The following is a 22173-nucleotide window of genomic DNA, read 5'->3' as shown; positions in this document are numbered from 1 at the left end:
GTTCCAATTTTTCCCCTCTTTCCCCCCACCCCTTCCCCCAGATGGCAGGTTGACCAATACATATTAAATATGTTAAAGTATAAGTAAAATACAACATATGTATATATGTCCATACAGTTATTTTGCTACACAAAAAGAATCGGTTTTGAAATAATGTACACTTAACCTGTGAAGGAAATAAAAAATGTAGGTGGACAAAAACAGAGGGATTGGGAATGTTATATAGTGGTTCACACTAAGAGGTTCTATTTTTCAAGGCTATCATGTGGTAGAAAAATAGCAGCAAGGCCATAGCTGCAGAGAAGAGAAGCAAGACCTTTCTCTGATCTCAAGCCTCCCATCTTCCTGAGGAAAGGCAGCAAGGGTCAGTCTACTTCCATGTGCCCTATTACCTCAGCAGTATACTTTCCAGAGACATCCACATAGATAAAAGTAGATGAATCCACATCACCAGAACTAGCTCAGAATTTTGGAGGCCTCAAAATAGTGTGGGAGAAGTGAGTGAGGTGGTAATAATCACATAAAATAATTCCCCAAATCAGTAGTAAATATATACCAAAACAACCTTGAAATTTCAGATTCTTTCCAACAAATTAGCAAAAACTGACCAAAAACAGGAATTAGCTAGTGTTGGAAGAATTGCAGCTAGATGGCACAGTGGTTAGGATACTAGACAGGAAGATTTGAGTTCAAATTTGGCCTTAGACCCTAGCCATGTGATCCGGGCAACTAACTCTCCCTGAGCCTCACCTGTAAAATGGGGATAATAATAGTATCTGTAAAGCATCTTTGCATTAACAATTGCATTAACATCACAATCCTTAGCTATAATCACCAGCACTCCTTAAAGTATTGCATAAGTGCTGGTGATTATAGCTAAAGATTGTGATATTAATGCAATAGTACCGGTCATGTATTATTGGTGAGCTATGTATCAGTGACAATAATTTTGGAAAGTGATTTGAAATGATTAAAATGCAATAACTAAAATGTGCATATTCTTTGACTCAGAGATTCTACTGTGAGACATATGCTCCCAGAATGTCACTGGGATAAAGAACGCCCCCAAAAATGCCAAAATATTTATAACAGCACTTTTCATGGAAGAGAAGAAATGAAAGCAAAATGGATACTCATTGATTGGGCAATGACTTGTGGGGCAAGAATGTACTTGGAACATGTGATGAATGCAGAGATGCATGGAAAGCTTTTTGTAAGTTGACACAAAGTAAAATGAGCGGGACCAGAACAACAATGTATACAATGACTGCAACAAGGGAAACAGAAAGCAACAATGAAATCATTGAAACTGAATGCTACAAAAGGATCATGACCAAAGGAAGAGATGTGATAATCCGTACTCTAAACTTCTTTGGAGAGGTGAGGAACAGTGAGTGTGGAACATTCCCTGTTGTGTCAAATTTTTATGCATTAATTTTGCTGCTCTTTTTTTTTTTTTCATTTGTTGTATGAAATGATCCAAAGATAAGAACAGTTTTCAGATGAAATAATCAAAGTCATCTGAAACAAAATATTCTAACTCATTACTGACTGGAGAAATGCAAATTACCTACTAGATTTCTTAGGAGGGAATGGGGGAAGGGATGCATTGGGAAATATAAGTAATCTGAGTGCCAAAGATATAATATAAATAAAATAAGAAATATGTGATCTAAAGTGCCAAAGAAATATAATAGAAATAAAATAAAAAATATAAGTGATCTAAGTACCAAAAATATAAATATAATATAAATAAAATAAAAAATATGAGTGATTAAGTATCAAAGAAATATAACATAAATAAAATAAAAATATAAGTGATCTAAGTACCAAAGAAATATAATATGAATAAAATTTAAAAATGAGTGATCTAAGTATGAAAGAAATAAATATAATATAAATAAATTAAAAATATGAGTGATCTAAGTACCAGATATAAATATAATATAAATATAATAAAAAATATAAGTGATCTAAGTACCAAAGAAATAAATGTAATATGAATAAAACAAAAGATATGAGTGATCTAAGTATGAAAAATATAAAAAAAATTCCAAAACACTTATTAGCAGATTAGCTAATTCCAGTCTTGCATCAAAATACCCTTCTCTTTCTTATTAGCAGTTGTACTCTCTCCTCTCTAAAGGTCATGTGGCCTAGGACCACAGGAAAAGGCTTTCATGAATCCTTCCATGATCCAGCCTACACTATCTTTGAGCCTAGCATGCTACTCAACGAGGCACCTAGATCCTTCCTGGCATAAGCAACATACTAGATGATTAATAAATATCTGAGAGATGAATGAGCAAGTGAATAACTCTTGAAGTAAAGAAATTTAAGCTAATACTGTTTAGGGACCCAATGATTTTCTTTTTTTTTTTCCCCTAAGGCAAACTTGCTCAGGGTCACACAGCTAGGGAGTGTTAAGTGTCTGAGTCAGATTTGAACCAGGCTCCTCCCGATTTCAGGGCTGGTTCTTTATCCACCTAACTGCCCTGCCCAACAATTTTCTTAATTTAATTCCTAACCCCAAGCTTGGATCTCCGAATCAATGAAAAGGTTTACAACCCATGTCCCACTTGTCTTGCAGGTTGACCTCGCCCTTGGTTTTAGATTAGGAGCCAAAAGTCCTTCGGGTTGGAGAAAAGGGAGATGTCTTACATCCTATTGGCTAAAGACATTCTGCCCTTGTTCCAGAATGTGGATTTCTACCCAGGCCGTGTTTAGCTTTTATGTCTTATGTGTGTCTTATGGCACACTAGCTCTATCTTGTGATCATTTGACAATATTACATCTTTGACCATTACCCCAGACTTGCTTGGCCAATGTGTTTCAGAGGATCCTGAATTTCTAGCTTTCATTGAGTCTCAAGACCACTTTTCTTACAGATGGGTAAACTAAGGCCCGGAAAGATTACATGATTTACCTAAGTTCATACAATACAGTCCAAATTCAGCGCTCAATCCAACTTCCCCTTATCACTGGGTTTATTATTTTCTCTGATACATATTTCTGTCCTCAGGATAAGGATGACCTCCCCCCTGCCCCAAGCTCTGTAGATGCCTTTTGCATTTTTTTTAATGCCACAGATCTGTCCCTTGTCATAAAATAAAAACAATATGATAGCATATACAATAGTTGATAACAGTAGGCTCTCATCTCTGCTTTGAGAAGGAAAGTATGTTTCCTCTGGAATCAATTTGTATCATCCACTTACTTATTTTCTTCTTGATAACTTTGCCTGCGATTTAGGGAAGATTTTACCAGATGCTTTTTTGTTATGTTTTCAATTTGAAGAGCAAGGCTTCCATTAAGCAGGGTTCACTGAGAAAGAGAAGTAAAACAAATGCAGTTGGCTTGTTCAGTTATGTTTTTGCTTCCAATCCTCAACCCTAGCCTTTTAATGTTTATGCTTTGCTATTTTAATAATCAGCATTAATAATCACCACTAATATAACTATTCTGTATTAATAAACACTATTCTCTGAAAGGATGAAACCTAATTAGAATAAGATTTAAATAGAAGTAAGTTATAATAGTCACCTTTCTCACTAAGAGTAATCTTTCACTCACCAGTCCCTGCTTGTTGGTTATTGTTCAGTTGGGTCCCATTCTGCATGACCCCATTTGGGTTTTTCTTGGCAAAGATACTGAAGAAGTTTGCCATTTCCTTCTCCAGTCCATTTTACAGGGGAGGAAACTGAGGCAAATAAGGTAAAGTGACTTGCCCAGGGTCGCACAGCTAGTAAGTGTCTGAAGCTGGCTTTGAACTCTAAGAAGTCTTTCTGATTCCAAGCCCAGTGATCTATGCACTATGGTGTCACCTCACTGCTTCTAATCCTGTTTAGTGTCCTGGAGTCCTACAGGAGGGATTACTGGAAACAGCTTTAGACCTGGAGTAAGAAGTCCTGGATTTGAGTCCTGCATCTCTTCCTTACTAAACCTATGGGCAAGTCAGGACTTCTCCAATCCACATTCTCTGAATCTCTAAAATGGGAGTAATCTTGCCTTTCAGCCTTGGTATAGTGGAAGTACTTTGCAAGCTACGTATGCATGCTATCCATTTGTTGTAGAATCCTAGAGCTGAAAGCAGCATTGAATACCCGGGGTTTGACCCCCTTTATCCATTCCCAATGCTTTCAGGTCTCCAGTCACAGGGAGCTCACCACTTCGATCCATTGCATTTGAGGATAGATCAAATCAGTTCTACCTTTTATTCCACTGAAATCTTAACTTTCTTTTACATTTAAGTGTCCGCTGACCTTGGAGCCAGGAAGTCTTGAGTTCAAACCTGGTCTTAAACACTTCCTAACTATGTGACCCTGGGGCAACTCGCCGTTTGCCTCAGTTTCCTCACCTGTAAAATTGAAACCATAATAACACCTACCTCTCAATATTGTTGTGAGTATATGTAGTCAGTACTTTCTGTACTCCCTTTTTCAAAATTAAGTTGCTAGATACTCCCTTCAATGTCTAGAGATGCCCCTGAGTAGTTGGTTACAAGTGACTAATGCTCCAGTTCTGTTGAACCAATTAGCTTTTATAGAGGGATCTTTATTTAAAGACACAGAAAAAACAGAAGTACAAACTTCCCCCCAACGTCTCTACACATCTTGCTTTCTGGGTAGAATGGGCCACAGTTTCTGCTTAGCATTGGTCCCACAAAACCCTTGGCCAAATACAGCATCACTTCTGCTTAGTTCTGGGCTGGATCCTGAAGGTCATGTATCTCTCCTCAGCATAAAAACATAGTCTGGAGTCCAGCATGAACTCGATGGCTCACTCTGCTGATCCTATTTTCCAACTTTATTTGGAACAAAGGAACAAATGCAAGGCTGAGAATAGAGGCCCGTGTTGGTGGGATCAGATGTTAACTTCAGTGGGAGTGCCCTAAATCCTTCTCCCCTTTGTCTCTCACCAGACATATCACTGAGGGGGTCAAACTAAGAGGCGAGGTCCAAGCAGAGGGGAGGGTGGAGACCTGCTCCTGCCCTTTGAAACCTCCGTGGCCAAAGAGCTTCCTTTATACCACATGGTTCACTGACCAGAACCAGTTATCCCCATCGCCACATCGAATTTCTATTACATCTTAAGGGTGACCTAGGGCTTTACATATATCGTCAGATCCTCATAACACTGCAGGGTCAGTGCTCTTATGATCCCCTTTTATGGATGAGGAAAATGGCACAGAGAAGTTAAGGAGCTCCCCCACCGTCACACAGCTAAGCGGTCAAATCTAAATTTGTGTCTTCCTGACTCTAAATACTCTCTACCCACTGCACCACTTAGTGACAAGTTGTGAAATGTGTTGGCAAGGATCTACCAAGGCGCTGCCATTGCCCGGCCATCACTCCTTTCCCAGAAAAAACCCCTAGTTTCTTCCACATGAGAAACGTCACGTCTGTACCCTGCACATATCCCGGTCTCTCTGAGAATCAGGGGATAAAATTATATAACATAGAATGCTTTTAAATCTTACAAACATGTTAGCTGTCATTGCTATTACTGCTACTCAGTGGTTCTCGTTCAGCTTCTTAAGGCCACGAAGAGCAAGTGGGACTAATTATTCTTAGATGTAACAACCGAAGGAAGTAATGGGTTCCCATGAATCTTTTCTTCTTCATACACACATCTCTTATTCTGGTAGAAGAAATAATAACTTTATAAATAAATAAATAACAAATAATAACTACTTGTTGAGCCAAGAACAGTGAAAATCCCATTCATCGATGGATCCCCATCTCTCCCAAGGCTCATGTGTTATAACACACCATCCTTTGCTCGCTCTCCTAATTGCTTCATCATGGCCATGTCCTTCTCAAATTGTGGAACCTGAAACTCTGCTCACTGCTCTAGATAGAGTCTGACTTGGGTGGTGCCATAGAGTGCCAGGTTTCGAGTCAGGAAGACCTGAGTTCAAATCTAGCCTCAAGACTCTTCCTTATCCGTATGCCCTGGAAAGTTAGCTCATATCCTCATTCCTCATTTTCCTCTGCAAAATGGATACCTACACAGCTAGGATTATCATGGGAGAATTAAGTGAGAATACATGGAAAGTGCTTTACAGACTGTAAAACACTATATAGATAGGAGTTTTTATAATTATATGTAATTATTATTAATCACTATTAGTACTAGTAAAACACTATATAGATAGGAGTTTTTATAATTATATATAATTATTGTTAATCACTGTTATAACAATCATTATCATTATTATCATCATTGTAAATATTATCCTCTTCATTATTATCTTTAGTATTGTCATCATGCTGAGAAGAGAGAAGAAAAGTATTGACAGGTTTTTTCACTCAATGCCTTCATTTGTAAATGGACACTCTCGTGTCCCTTTTCCCTGAGAAGTTTCTTCTCCATCCACCCCTTTTGGAATTGTGGGAGGTAGTACCTGTTTAAAAATCGGTGCAGAAAATGATTGCTTATATTTTATCTTATCATTTTATATTTTAGAATGTTTTTATATCTTGATTAAATGCTTTTGCTATTGGACTGGTGGTGCTTCCATGGCATGGTAACAGAGAAGCTCAGATCATTGTTTGTATCATTTATTAACTTAGTATCTTCCCCCCATATCTATAGAAATAAGCTGAGGCCCAATGGAAATGATACAGAAGCCCCCAGAGAGGCAATGAGAGAAGAAATCAGCTGAGTTGTATCTCTAATTTACCTGACTATATCTTCTTTGTACATCATCGTTCTTTCCCCCATTAAACTTCGAGCTCCTTGACAGAAGAAACTCTCTTTGGTCTTTTTTTCCAGCACTTAGCAGTGCCCGGCACTGCTTGTTGAATGACTGCCAAGGACAGGATAAAAGTGGTCATGGTCTAGGAGCAGCCTCATTCATAGAATAGACCTTCAAATTTGCCAGAGACGTTCATGGAGGTGAAAAGGCTCTTGGTCCTGGGCTAAAAATGACAATGGAGGCAACTAGTGGTTTTCCTTTGTCTAATCACATATCATGCATGCATGCAAATGGCAAGCAAGCACTAGTATTTGGTGTTGGACAACAGAGTACTTTCCCTGAGTCTTTAGTATTAAAAGTTTAAGCTAATTGAAAGATGATAATCCTCAAAGTAACTTTCTTAATTAACAAATATTTGTTGAGTTCCTACTCTGCTCAGGATTATAAATATCCATAGTTCTGATACCATGGAGTGCCTGCTGAGGATTACGTGTTCCTCAGAGTCAGCCAGAATGATTCGTGCGGTATTAAGCAACAAGATCAGACAAGAAAAAGAAGCTGGAAACAAGATACTTCGATCTGGATTCAGATCCTATGTGTGATACTTATTCTCTATGTAACCTCCCTCAGTCTCAGTTTGTTCATCTCTGCAGGCTTCTATAGGGTCTCTAGTCTGGTAACCCGGAAATCAATACAAAGAAAGGCAAAAGAGAATCCCTCTCCTCAAGGAACTCACAGTCTAACGGGGAAGACAACATGCAGACAGCTACGTCCAAACAAGACATTGACAGGATAAATGAGGTAATCACCTCCTTAGCAAAGGCGTTTTGCTAATTCATTAGGAAGGCATTAGTGTTAAGGGAGATCAGGAACATTTCTACTAGAGGCAGGATTTTAGCTGGAATTTGAAGGAAGCCAGAGAAATCACAATGAGGAGGTGAGGAGAGAGGGCAGTCAGGCTTGGGGGACAGGCAGAGAAAATGCCAAGGTCTAGAAATGGAGGGTCTTGGGCCATGAAGAGGACCCTTCTTCCATTTTTATAACACATTTCCTATGTGTTATATAATAATATGTATGCTATACATGCATTATATAACAAAGGATCTTATAAAGAAAAGGAATAATTATTACTTAATTTATAAATAATTATACTTAAAGTATAATTAATACTTTAATATTTATTTAAAATAAAATAATTATTTTTCTTCAACTAAGTAAATTTTTGTTGGCAAAATAAATGTGTGGAAACTCCCACTAATGGGGCAGATTGAGCACACATCTATAATTTATAGCCATTGAGTTTCTTGGAGGCACTGAGGTTTCAGCAATGAGGTGGCACTGCAGTGGTCAGAGTGATGGGCTTGGAGTTAGGAAGACTCATCTTCCTGAGTTTAAATCTGACCCCAGCCACTTACCAGCTGTGTGAATGATGAGTCTCCTAACTGTTTGCCTTAGTTCCCTCATCTGTAAAGGGAGTTGGAGAAGGAAATGGCAAACCACTCCAGTATCTCTGCCAAGATAGGGCATGGAAAACAGTATGGGACTGAAAAATGACTGAACAGCTAAGAAGTTAGACTTGTGCTGACGTGGCCAGGAGGTGTTAGGAGCAGGGCAGAACCCTGGTCTTCACGACTCTGAGGCTGATTATCAGCCACTGCACTATACTGCCCCTCAACAATGTTATTTTGAGCATTTAAAACTAAAACTTCTCCTTTGAGGGAAAAGGACCCTCGTATGCAAAACTGCTTGTAGCTGTTCTTTTGGTGGTGGAGGCAGCCCCACCAAGCCTTCAATGTACTTTGGCAGCAAGTAGAGCCACTGCAGGTGATCGCAAGACCCCAGGCCATTTTCAGTCAGCCCACTATTATATCATGACACTATGGACTCTCATACTGGAACTAATTTTTTAAACACAGTGTCTGGCACATCGTAGGTGCTTAATAAATGCCTGTTTATTGATTTTAAGTTCTGCTGCTACATAATATAGAGGGTTATTGGCTTTGTGACCAATGTGGACTTGTTGACTCAATTGACTTCCCTGAGCCTCAGTTTCTTCATCTGTAAAATCAGGGAGTTGTACTAGTTGATTTCTGTATTCCTTTTCCACTTTGAATTTATCATCCTATGACCTTACACTCATAATACAATTAGGTTATTAAGTGTCTACTATGTACCATAGTTGATTCTGGAGACACAAAGGAAGATAAAAAAGGTCCCTGTAGTCAAAGGTGTAGCATTATAATGAGAAAAAAATGATAATAATAATAGTTAACATTTTAGAGCACTTACTACATGCCAAGCACTGTCCTAAGTACTTTATAAGTATCTTATTTGATTCTCACAATAGGTATCATTATTATCCCCATTTTACAGAAGGAGAAACTGAGGCAGACAGAAGTTAAGTGTTTTCTCTAAGATCACAGGGGTAGGAAATGTCTAAGGATGGATTTGGACTGGATCTTTCTGACTCCAGGCCCATTTTTCTTTCCCCTGTGCCTCAAAATAAAATATAAAGAACTAGAAGCATATAAGATATCTAAAAGGCAATAAGGAAGGAAAAGTATTAACAGCTGGGGTGAAGAGAGAAAAAAAGATGAGTGGGGCAGGAAAGGCTACTTACAAATGATGGGATTTCAGGCAAACCCTGAAGAAAGGCAGAGAAATTCAGAGGCACAAGGGAGACCATTCCAGGAACTATGGATGGCCAATGCAGAATTGGCCAATGAAATATTGTGTACAAGGAACATCAAGGAGACCAATGTCACTGTATCATAGAGTGCAGAAAGCAGAGTAAAGTCTAAGAAGACTGCAAAAGGGGAAGAAGTACTGTGAAGAAGTTGTATTTGCGGGGTTGCCATAATAGAGCCCGAACCTTTCATCATTTCTTATACACAGTACTCTTTTGTGCAATAGTATTCCATTTTATTCATGTATCATAACTTGTTTGGCCATTCCCCAAATGAAGGCCACTCCCTTAGTTTTCAGTTCTTTGACATTATAAAAAGAGCTGCTATAACCAATATTTTAGATATGGGTCCTTTTCTTCTTTGTTTTGTTCTCTTTGAAGTATAGACCTATAGCATCATCCTTTGTTTAAGGTATGGACAATTTAGTGACTTTGAGGCTTAAGTCCAATTACTTTCCAGGAAGAAAGTTAAGGCAACCAATTATGCATCAACGTGCCTATTTTTCCCCAACCCCACCAACATAATGTCATTTTCTATTTTTTTTTGTCATCTTAATCAATTTGATTAGAAAGATCTTCAGATATGCTTTTAATTTACCTTTCTCTAATTATTAATGATTTGGAGAATTTTTTTTTCATATGGATATTGATAGCTTAGGTTTCTTCTTTTGAATACTTCTTTTTCGTATTCAACTGGGGAATGGTAGTTATTTATACATTTGAACTGATTCTCTCTCTCTCTCTCTCTCTCTGTGTGTGTGTGTGTGTGTGTGTGTCTTTATAAGAGAAACTTGCTGTGAAGATTTTCCCCCCATTTAACTTTCTCTTATAATTTTAGATGCATTGGAGTTTTGTGTAAAAAAATTGTTTAATTTCATATAACCAAAATTGTCCATCTTATCATTTGTGATCCATTGTATAGTAAATATGCTCTGTTGTTACTCTCTCTAATGCCATTCATTCTAGTTGTGTCCCCCTCCCGTGCCACTGTTAGGTATTAGTAACTAATACAATAGTTTGATTTAACCAGTTTAATTTAACAAATGTTTATTTATTTCAAAAAGAAAGAAAATGAAAAGAATTACAAGTGTTTTCTCCAGAATCTGAAGGATACAGTCTCTTCTATATCACCTTGGTCTCTAGGGGGAGTGCTCAAACTTAATTCAGTTCTACCTAAGTCTTGGTCCCACCTAATTCAAGTTTAAGGTCTAGGAGAACTCTAATCTCTGCTATTGCCAGGCTGTATCTCAAAGGTCATTCTTTACTCTTTGGGGCCTGAAAGCTGAGCTGGTGAAAAACCTTGACATGGAATGGCTGAATAAGTTATGGTATATGAATGTAATGGAATATCATTGTTCTATAAGAAATGATGAGCAGGCCGATTTCAGAAAAACTTGGAAAGTCTTATAAGAACTGATGCTGAAAGACTTTCATGAACTGATGTTGAGCGAAGTGAGCAGAACCAAGATAACCTTCAGCAAAACTGTGCAATGATTAACTATGATAGACTTAATTCTTCTCAGCTCATTAATTTGAGACAATTCCAATAGACTTAGAATGGAAAAAGCCATCAGACAGAGAACCAGGGAACCTGAATGTGGATTTGTTTGCTTTTTCTTTCTCATGAGATTTTCCCCTTTTGGTCTGATTTTTCTCATACAACATGACAAATATGGAAAACAAATTGAACCAATATTCAACAAGCCATATGCTGACCTCAGACAGGAAGGACCCAGAACATTGTCTTCTCTCAAAACATTTTCTTTCAGTCAGATTCTGCCACACTGGAAGAAGCCCAATCGAGAGAAGCCAAGGTTCTACCCAACTAGTCCCTTTAAGTTACATCCCCAGTAAATCAAAAAAAGGCTCCTTTCAGATGGGAATCAATTACAGAATGTCTACCAAAAGTTTCTCTGGCACTTTTATTACATAACTTCATGACTCTCTGGGAAAAAGGATCCCCAGCCTCTTTCAGTTAGTCAGTCAATAAACATCTATTACAGGCTTTCTATATACCAGGCACTGAGAATACAAAAAAAAGGCAAAAGGAGTTCACAGTCTAACATGCAAACTTTTCCCCTCAAGGAAGCTGCTCTTTGATTTTAGGTGAAGGAAATGGATTCAATCTTGTGCATTTTGAAAGGACAGGAGAGGAATCCTCTTGAAATCCAGAATATCTGGGTTTTTTCTTTTTTCTTAATAGCATTTTATTTTTCCAAATACACATAAAGAAAGTTTCCAACATTCATTTTTGTAAGATTTTGTGTTTCAAATTTTTCTCCCTCCTTCCTTTACCGCTCCTCTTTCCAAGAGAGCAAGATATCTGATAGAGGTTTAATATGTACACTTCTTTAAAAAATATTTCCATATTTATCATATTGTACGAGAAAAATCAGACCAAAAGGGAAAAAAAAAAACATGAGAAAGAAAAAGCAAACAAACAAACAAACAAAAAGGTGAAAATATTATGCTTCAATCTACATTATCTCCATGGTTCTCTGGATGTGAATGGCTTTTTTCATCCTAAATCTGTTGGAATTGTACATCATATGTACTATGTACAACACAGTAAGGGAAGATAAATGGAAACAATCAAGAGAAGGCATACACTAGGATTAGGAGGGATTAGAAAGGACTTCCCATAGAAGGGGGCATTTTTAGCTGCAGCTCAACAGAAACCAGGAGGCAGAGATCCAAGAGAGAGTATTTCCAGGAATGAAAGAAAGCAGGGAAAATATGTCCAGAGTCAGGAGATGGAGTGCCTTGTTCATGGAATAGGGCAGCTTCACTGGCATGAAGAAGTCCATGGGAGGGCATAAGATTAAAAAGAAGGAGGAAGAAGATTGGAGAGGTGGGAGGAGAAGCTTTGAAGGCCAGAGGATTTAATATTTGATCTGGGAAGCTAGAGGAGACCACTTGAAGATATGGGCAGAGGAAAATTATCAGACCTTTAAGAAAATCACTTTGACAGATGAATGAAAGATGTACTGGAGTGAGGAGAAGCATCTATTACAGGCTTTCTATATATCAGGCACTGAGAATACAAAAAAAGGCAAAAGGAGTTCACAGTCTAACATGCAAACTTTTCTCCTCAAGGAACCTGCTCTTTGATTTTAGGTGAAGGAAATGGATTCAATCTTGTGCATTTTGAAAGGACAGGAGAGGAATCCTCTTGAAATCCAGGATATCTGGAAGAAGGCTATTGCAATAGTTCAGCCGTGAAGAGATAAGGGCCTGTGCTAGGGTAGAATATGGCACTGTCAGAAGAGAGAAGGAGTTGTATTCAGGGGACACTACAGAGGAAAAATTAACAGGTCTTGGTGACAGATATTGGGGGGAGGAATGAGATAGTGAGGACTTGTGAGTAAGAAAGAGTGAGAAGTCAAGGATGACTTCTAGGTTTTAAGCTTGGAAGGATGGTGGTACTCTGGACAATAATAAGGACGTTTGGAAGGAGAGAGATTTGAGGGGTAAAAATGAGTTCAATTTTGAACACGTTGAGTTGCAGATGTCTTTGAGACCTGTGGTTCAAGATCTCCCATATGAGATGCAAGGCTAGATATCAGCAGGGAGATTAGGACTGGGTAAGTAGATTTAGGAATCATCAGCATAGACGATAATTGAATTCATGGAAGCTTATGAAATCACCAACTGAAATATTCCAGAAGGAAAAGAGGAGAGGAACCAGGATAGAGGTGTGTGGGGCATCATGGCTAGCAAATATGATCTGGACCGAGATTCATCCAAGGAGACTAAGAAGGTAGAAAGAGACCTAGGAAAGAACAGTATCCCAGAAACCTTAGAGAAAAAAGAGTGTTACACAGGAGAGGGATTGACAGCATCAAAGGCTTAAAAGAATCTAAGGAGAAGGTCTGAGGACAGTCATTGGATGTCGCAATTAAGAGATCATTGGGAAAAAAAAAGAAACAAAGAATGGTGGCTTAACAGTAGCAGACCTAAAACTCTGTTATAATGTAGCAGTAATGCATTTGGTACTGGCTAAGAAATAGAGTGGTAGATCAACAGAAGAGGTTAGATACACATGACACCCAATAATCAATGAGTATAGTAATCTGGTATTTGATAAACCCTCAAACTCTAGCTTCTGAGATAAGAACTCATTATTTCACAAAAATTGCTGGGAAAACTGGAAAATAACATGTCAGAGACATGATATAGACCTACATCTCATATTCCTTACCAAAATAAGGTCAAAATGGATACGTGATTTGGGCGTGAATGGTGATACCATAAGCAAATTAGGAGAGCAAGGGATAATTTCCCTATCAAATCTTTGTAGAAGCGAGGAATTTAGGACCAAAGAAGAATGAGAGAACATTATGAAATACAAAGTAGACAATTTTGATTACATTAAATTAAAATTTTGTTGCACAAACAAAACCAACACACACAAAAAAAGACTAAAAGGGAAGTACAAAGCTGGGAAAGAAAATTTTTACAGTGTTTGTGATAAAGGCCTCATTTATAAAATATATAAAGAACTGTGTTAAATTTATAAGACTACAAGTCATTCTCCAATTGATAAATGGCCAAAGGATATGAACAGACCATTTTCAGATGAACAAATTAAAGCCATCTACAGTCATACAAAAAATGCTCTAATTCACTATTGATTAGAGAAATGTGAATTAAAACAACTCTGAGGCACCACCTCACACCTCTCAGATTGACTAAAAGGACAGGAAAGATATTGATAAAGGTTGGAGGGGATGTGGGAACAGAGGGACACTAATGCCTTGTTGGTAGAGTTGTAAAATGATACAATCATTCTGGAGAACAATTTGGAACTATGCCCAAAAAGATATAAAACTGCATACCCTTTGACCCAGCAGTGCTACTACTGGGTCTGTATCCCAAGGAAATCACAAAGAAGGGAAAAGTATCCACATGTGCAAAAATGTAGCAGCTGTTTTTGTTGTAGCAAAGAATTGAAAAATGAGTAGATGCCCATCATTCAGGGAATGGCTGAATAAGTTGTGGTACATGGTATATGAAGGTAATGGAATATCATTGTTTGATAAAAAAAAAATAGGGAACAAGCTGATTTTAAAAAGGCTTGGAAAGATTTACATGAACTGATGCTGAGAGAAACAAGAACTAAGAATACATTGTACATAGTAACAGTAACACTGTGTAATGATCAACTATGAAAGTCTTGGTTCTTCCCAGTGGCTCAGTGATCCAAGGCTATTGCAATAAACTTTGGATAGAAAATGTCATCTATATCCAGGAAAAGAATTATAGAGATTGAATATAAATCTTCACATACTATGTTCACTTCTTTTTCCTTTTTTTCTCTCCCATGGTTTTGTTCTGATTTTTCTCTCCCAACATGATTCATAAAGAAATGTGCATTTACATTCTGGAGAGCAATTTGGAACTATGCTCATAAAGTTATCAAACTGTGCATACCCTTTGATCCATCAGTGTTTCTACTGGGCTTATACCCCAAAGAGATACTAAAGAAGGGAAAGGGACCTGTATGTGCCAAAATGTTTATGGCGGCCCTGTTTGTAGTGGCTAGAAGCTGGAAAATGAATGAATGCCCATCGATTGGAGAATGGTTGAGTAAATTGTGGTATATGGACGTTATGGAATATTATTGTTCTGTAAGAAATGACCAGCAGGATGAATACAGAGAGGACTGGCGAGACTTACATGAACTGATGCTAAGTGAAATGAGCAGAACCAGGAGATATATACCTCAACAATGATACTGTATGAGGATGTATTCTGATGGAAGTGGATCTCTTCGATAAAGAGAGCTAATTCAGTTTCAATTGATAAAGGATGGATAGAAGCAGCTACACCCAAAGAAAGAACACTGGGAAATGAATATAAACTGCTTGCATCTTTGTTTTTCTTCTCAGGTTATTTCTACCTTCTGAATCCAATTCTCCCTGTGCAACAAGAGAACTGTTCAGTTCTGCACACATATATTGTATCTAGGATATACTGTAACCTATTTAACATGTAAAGGACTGCTTGCCATCTGGGGGAGGGGGTGGAGGGAGGAAGGGGAAAAATCGGAACAGAAGTGAGTGCAAGGGATAATGCTGTAAAAAATTACCCCTGTCAATAAAAAGTTATTTTAAAAAGAAATGTGCATTTTAAAAGTGAATGTACATGTATAACATGAAAAAATAAAACAACAAATTTTTTAAAAAGAGAGATCACTGGTAACTTTGGAAAGAGTTATTTTGGTGGAGTAAAGGAAGTAGGACTGGCGAAAATTAAGAAGAAGAAAGGAAGTGGAAGCACCCATTGAAGCACCTCCTCCTGGAGCCCAGTCACAAAAGATAGGAGAGATCTGGGATGATATTTAATGGCGGTAAATGAATAAAAAGAGAGGTTTTTAAGGGTGGTGTATTTATAGATAGTAAGAAAATAGATGAGAAATGCATCAGTGGCAATCTGTGTATGCTGACGAGGACTGGCTCAGTGTCCAGTCCCCCTTTATACCTGACTTACTCTGTCTATCTTTGTAGAAATAACCCTGTTACTCTCTTTTGCAGAGATCATAGACATGCACCAAAACAGATATTTCCCATGGGACTCTGGAATTAGCGTATAATAAGCCAGATTCTGCTAGAAAAACATGACATCCCTCTTTTAGAAGCCACAGTTCCCCAGCCCCCAAACCAGTCTATGTGAGTTAAGATTTGCAAGATGGGAGGGAGACAGGAATAGGGACGGAGTGATCCATCTCCACTAAGAAGCCTGGTTCTGGAACTTTTAAAGACACAAATCTTTTCCTAGTCCTGGGCACAATTCGTTGTGATCGAATGAGATAATATTTGTAACATGCTTACTATGATCCTTGGCACAGAGCGGGCACCTAATAAATACTTGTTCCTTGCCTTCGCCCTCTCCATGGTAGACCTTTCAAGTTTGGATCTATGATGTGATCAGTGTGGGGAACTTCCCATGAGGAAACCCTTCCTAATATTATCCACAAATAAGTTTTACAGAGTTGCCTGGAAGACTGAGTGTTTTGTCCAAGATCATGTGTCATAATCAGGATTTGAACTCAGATCTTCTAGGTCTTTTGGGAAAGAAAATAGGGATTCCAAAAGTGGGACATGAGGAAGGAGAGATTCTGGGAGTGGGAGACGTGGAGACCGAACAAGTGCCACGGACTTCAGGTAAACGCTGCCTCTTCAGAATTCTAGAACACGAGGACCAAATGATCTCAATATTCCCTTGTAACTTTAAACATTTTGAGTCTTCTCTGACTCTCCAGGTTGTTTTATAACTCCCACTTCCATTCTCTTTATCCCTTTATAAGAATTGGAGCGGCAATTTCAGCATCTTGCCACAAGGTGGAGCCAGTGCTTTGTTTGAATGGTTAAAATTACTTGTCTCAAACTATTGACTGAAAATTGAGAAAAGACTGGGTGGAGGTAGAGGGGGGCGCCTTAAGGGAGGAAGGGGAAGAAGGGGAGAGAGAGGAAGCAGGGGGGAAGAGAAGAGGTATAAGAGAGAGACAGAGAGAGTATAAAAGAAAGTCAGATGGAACTTGGAGTTATCATAAAGTAGCCTGAAAGATAAAGGCCAAAGAGCAAAGGTGATACTGTAAAGGCTTCCTGGCTAACAACTGATTCTCTCTCCATTTGGGGAAAAGATTCGAGTTTGGTGAAAGGTTCACTGGATCCAAAATGTGAACTTCATTTAATTTGACAGATATGTGAATCCAAATTCCTGGTCTGCCATCTATCATGAAACATAGATTTGAAGCTGGAAGAGACCACTGAGGTTACCCCATCGTCCATTCATCAGTCTCTTCACCTATCCATCTGTCCACTCATCCATACGGCTGTTTATCTGTCCGTCTGTCTCTCTGCCTATCCATTTGTCCATCAATCCAGCTATCTATATGTCCATCTATTTGTCTCTGCCTATCTAGCTCTCTGTTTATCTGCCCATATATGCATCTGTCTGTCTAGCTTATCTGTTTATCTGTCTATCCACATATTTGTCTATCTGTATATCTATCTATGTTTATCTACATGTCTATCTGTTTATCTATCCATATATTTGTCTATCTATACCATCTATGTTTATCTATATGTCTATATATCTATCCATATATTTATCTATCTATACATCTATGTTTATCTATATATCTATATGTTTGCCATATGTCCTTCTATTTGTTTATCTATCCATATATTTATCTATGCATCTATCTATATTTATCTATATATCTATCCATATATTTGTCTGTCTATACATCTATGACTATCTATATGTCTATCTGTTTATCTATCCACATATTTATCTATCTATACATCTATATTTATCTATATGTCTATCTATCCATATATTTGTCTATCTATACATCTATGTTTATCTATGTTTGTCCATATGTCCTTCTATTTGTGTCTATTTATCTGTCTATCCATATATTTGTTTATCTATGCATCTATACTTATCTATATATCTTTCTATCCATATATTTGTCTATCTGTACATCCATGTTTATCTGTCTATCTATATGTTTATCTGTCCATATATACATCTACTTGTCTATCTGTCCATCTATCCATATATTTGTCTATCTGTACATCTGTGTTTATCTATCTCTCCACCTATTTGTTCATCCATCTATCATCTAGCTATATCTATCTATCTCTTTCCACATTATCTACCTATGTTTGTCTTCTATTAATCTATCCACCTGTCTATTTGTTTACTCATCTATCCATCATCTAACTATATTTATCTTATGTACCCACATTATCTATCTACCCCCCTCTCTTTCTCTCTCTTTCTGTCTGTCTATATATTCATCTATCTATCTATCCATTCATCTGTCTACTCTGGACTGGCAGCACTGGGGTGAATGTAGATCCCATCACAGAGATTAGGTGGTTTCTGCCCTTTTTTTTTTTTTTTTTTTTTGGACAGCCTGGCATTAATTAGGAAGAGAGAGTATGGAGCAGTAGATGGAGTGGCAAACTTGGACCTAAAATGACTTAGGTTCAAATCTTGCCTCATGCACTTAATTCTTTATTCCTCAGTTTCATCATTTGTAAAATGTATGGCCTTCAAGTTTCATACTAGCGCTAAATCTATGATCCAATAAGGAAGAGGTCCTTAACTAGTGTCTGCAGCCTTTCTCTTTTCTCAGGCATCTGTGGATAGATTTCACTGGTTCCAAGAACTTGGTGGGGGGTGGGGAAGACATCTTTGTGTTAACAAAATTCGTTTCCTTTATGAATCCTCTATTTTATTTTATGCATTTAAAAACATGATTGTGAGAATCTTCAACTGTCAGCTGCAGCTAGAAAGCTCCTCTAACTGGGATCTCCTTAAGCACAGGGAACTCTCATTCGTCTTTCTGTCCCCAGTCCCTGGCTTAGAGTTGTCATGCATTAGTCACTCAGCAGGCATCTATTTGGCACCTGCTGTGAACCAGGCGCTGTGCTGGGCACTGGGTATACAAAGACAAAAGGAAAGTAGTCCTGCCCTGGAGCATGTTTTATACTAGGAGAATATGACATTCATGCAGAAAAATAATCACAAACTATATGCCAAGTAATTTTGCAGGGAGGCAAAACCATGAACAGCTTGGGGGACTTAGAATAGGACTCTGTCAGAGGCAACATTGGGACTAAGCCTAGAAGGATCAAAGGAGGGATTCTAAGAAATGGAGAGCGAGAAGGAAGGGCATCCCAGGTGTGAGTGAATGAGGCAAGGGATGGGATAACATGGATGGAGAACAAGTGGGTCAGGTTAACTTCCCCACAGAGTACAGGAGAGAAATGTATGATTAGCCTGGCAAGGAAGACTGGAGCCAGCCCATTAAGAGTCCATCAAAATCAAAAAGTTATCAAACTGTGCAGACCCTTTGACCCAGTAGGGCTACTACTGGGTTTATATCCCAAAGAGATCTTAAAGGAAGGAAAGGGACCCACATGTGCAAGAATGTTTGTGGCAGATCTCTTCGTAGTGGCAGGAAACTGATGGATGCCCATCAGCTGGCGAATGGCTGAATTGTGGTATATAAATATTTGTTCTATAAGAAACGATTAGCAGGATGATTTCAGAGGGGCCTGGAGAGACTTACATGAATTGATGCTGAGAGAAGTGAATAAAAGTAAGACAACTTTATACACAGCAACAACAAGATTATGTGATGATCAGTTCTGATGAATGTGACCCCTTCCAACAATGAGATGATTGAGGCCAGTTCCAATGATCTTGTGATGAAGAGAGCCAGCTATACCCAGAGAAGAAGACTGTGGGAACTGAATGTGATCACAATATAGCATTCTCACTCTTTTGTTGTTCGTTTGCATTTTGTTTTCTTACTCATTTTCTTTTCTTCTTGATCTGATTTTTCTCGTGCAGCAAGAGAATTGTATAAATATGTTTGCACATAAAAAAGGAGTCCATCAGAGGGGTCTACATTTAATCCTAGAAGCAAAAGAAGTTGGACACAAACACTTAGTAACACTGTTTGAAGTGGGCAGTTAGGTGGTCTGAAGTCAGGAAGACCCATTTGCATGAGTTCAAATCTGACCTCAGACAGGTTAAGTCATGTAATTGTGTGTGTGTGTGTGTGTATGTGTGTGTGTGTGAGAGAGAGAGAGAGAGAGAGAGACAGAGACAGACAGAGACAGAACAGAGACAGAGAGAGAGAGAGACAGAGAGAGAGAGAGAGAGAGAGAGAGAGAGAGAGAGAGAGAGAGAGAGAGAGAGAGAGAGAGAGAGAGAGAGAGAGAGAGAGAGAGAAGGGTGAGGGAGAAGGGGAGAGAGAGAAATGCAGCCTTCAAATCTATCACTCTTGCTGGGGGGAAAGGGGAGGTAGACAGGAGAGATGCCCAGGAAGAACATAGTTTACTAGGAGGGACCACTGGATCCAGGTGGTTGCAGAATCCTGCTTATTCTGTGCAGCTGGCATGTTTTTGAGTAATGGGGAGTCTGTCTGTGTGTGTGTGTGTGTGTGTGTGTGTGTGTGTGTGTGTGTGTGTAGATGGAGAAGGAAAAAACAACTTCAGCTTACCTTCTAACCAGAAACAGTTTCAATCAAATCAGCTTCTTACAAAATCTATTCAGAAGGCTCCTTAATTACAGAGCTCAGACCAAACTCTTTGACCGTGTCTCAATAGTCATCTACACCCCTATTTATTCATAAATCCCACTATTACTGAAGTCATCTTAGTTTATTATTTTAAAGATGAGGAGGGAGAGACAGAGAAAGAGAGAGGGAGGAGGGAGGAAAAGAGGGAGCGTAAAAGAGACAGAGACAGAGACAGAGACAGAGAGAGGGCTGCAGCCTTTAAGCCCCAGTACATTCCCCCAGCGCTGTGTTGCTGATTTCCATGGCATCTCGCTCCCGCTCACAGACAGAAGTTGTATATACAGGATTTTAGTATTTCCTCTCCGGCTCCAGCCCCAATTTGAAGGCCTGTAAAAGCTTGAATGGCTTCCAGCCCTCCGTGGTTTGTCTGGGCTTGGCTACAAGCACAGAGTCAAAACAGCCCACACAGTAACCGCGGAGCTGTAAATTTGCTGGGGGACACGGTGCAACTCACGCACGCACACGCACTCACGCACACACAGCATCGGGGCCCACAAACACCCACATGCCCCCACACGTGCGGACACCCACAGTCCCCCAGCCCCACTGGAGCTGAGCCCGGGAGAAACCGAGGTGGGGGAGGGGCCTGGGAGGGCGGCGGCGTGGGGGAGGGGCGGCCTAGGAGCCGGGAGTCTCTGGAAAGCCCTCGCGCTTCTCGGGGCTTCTCTGTCTTCTTAGGAGGAGCACGGACGTCTTCGAGGGGTTTTACGCCGAGGCGATGGGGTGGGGGAAGGGAGCGTACCTCCTCCCACCTGATCTTCCCATCCTATCCCTCCTCCCCCGACTTCCTCCTCTCCATCCTCTTAAAACCGTCAAAAAAGGCCTTTCTTCCAGCAGGATTCAGTTATGGCGCTCTGCGTTGTAGGCCTCTCAAAACTGGGGCTGGAATCAGACGGGAGAGCCGGGGCGACTCCCTCGTCTGCTGGGGGAGGCCGCTGGGGCCCAGAGAGGGGAAGTCATTTCCTCAGGGGCGCCCAGCTGACCATGGAGAATGTACTTGGCACCGAGGGCCTGGAGCAGGAAGAGACCTCGGAGGCCGCCGGCCGATCCCCTCATCTGCAGAGGGGGAACAGACGCGGGGGATTGTCCGGGGAGACCCAGGCCTTCCTGACTCGGTCCGTTTCACTCTCTAGCTTCCTCCAGGAAACGGGGAGGGGGGGAGAGAGAGAAAATGAGAAGGGAGACAGAGACAGAAACAGAGAGACAAGGAAAGAGACAGAGAGAGACAGAGACAAGCAGAAAGAGAGCGAAACAAAGACAGAAAAAGAGAGACAAAGAGAGACACACAGAGAGATAAGGACAGAGGGAAACAGACAGAAAGAGAGACAGGGAGAGAGAGAAGAGAGACAGAAAAATCAGAGACAGAGAAACAGGCAGAGAGAGAGAAGAGAGACAGAGACAGAGAGACAGAGACAAGCAGAAAGAGAGAGAAACAAAGACAAAAAAGAGAGACAAAGAGAGACACACAGAGAGATAAGGACAGAGGGAAACAGACAGAAAGAGAGACAGGGAGAGAGAGAAGAGAGACAGAAAAATCAGAGACAGAGACAGAGAAACAGGCAGAGAGAGAGGAGAGAGACAAGCAGAAAGAGAGACAAAGAAAGAGACAGAGAAGAAAGACAGGGACAGAGAGAAACAGGCAGAGAGGGAGAAGAGAGACAGAGACAGAGAGACAAG

At 39.6% G+C, this 22173-nt stretch overlaps 1 protein-coding gene across 1 annotated transcript in view; it reads left to right on the top strand.

The window, feature by feature from the left end:
* Positions 1-1689, top strand: part of ST3GAL5 (ST3 beta-galactoside alpha-2,3-sialyltransferase 5) — a 67606-nt gene extending 65917 nt beyond the window's left edge. The window contains exon 8 of the transcript XR_007950186.1: positions 1012-1689. The gene's annotated coding sequence lies outside the window, so the exon portion shown is untranslated. The remainder of the gene's footprint in view (positions 1-1011) is intronic.
* Positions 1690-22173: the final 20484 nt, after the last annotated feature.

Source organism: Antechinus flavipes, chromosome 2 (assembly GCF_016432865.1).
Source record: "Antechinus flavipes isolate AdamAnt ecotype Samford, QLD, Australia chromosome 2, AdamAnt_v2, whole genome shotgun sequence".
Classification (NCBI taxonomy): Eukaryota; Metazoa; Chordata; class Mammalia; order Dasyuromorphia; family Dasyuridae; genus Antechinus; species Antechinus flavipes.
The sequence above is the reverse complement of the archived record's forward strand: the minus strand, read 5'-3'. Positions and strand labels throughout refer to the sequence as shown.